Genomic DNA, 353 nt, shown 5'->3' with positions numbered 1-353 from the left:
AACCCTTCCCTAGGTGAGGAGGAACCCAAAGTTTCTGACTTTTCCCCTTTTTTTAAAAGAAAATACAACTAGTGGTAAGACTAGGGTAGGAGGTGGGATGATAACCCCCCCCTTTTCCTTTTTTTTTTATTTTTTTTAGTGCGTTACAGACAACCCTTACCAAACAGCCCTTTAGTTCTAATGAAATAATGAAGTTTTGTACTTATGAGTGAAAGAACAAAGTTATGAACTAAATGTGCTGATAGAGTATAAGTTGAAGGACTAAATTTGTAAATTACTCTAAAATGCCATTATTCCCGCATACATAAAACCGCCTGCATCGCCGAACCTCGTGAAAATCCTTCTTAGGGTTT

This window comes from Cynara cardunculus (assembly GCF_001531365.2).
Source record: "Cynara cardunculus var. scolymus isolate 2C chromosome LG 2, CcrdV1, whole genome shotgun sequence".
Lineage (NCBI taxonomy): Eukaryota > Viridiplantae > Streptophyta > Magnoliopsida > Asterales > Asteraceae > Cynara > Cynara cardunculus.
The sequence above is the reverse complement of the archived record's forward strand: the minus strand, read 5'-3'. Positions refer to the sequence as shown.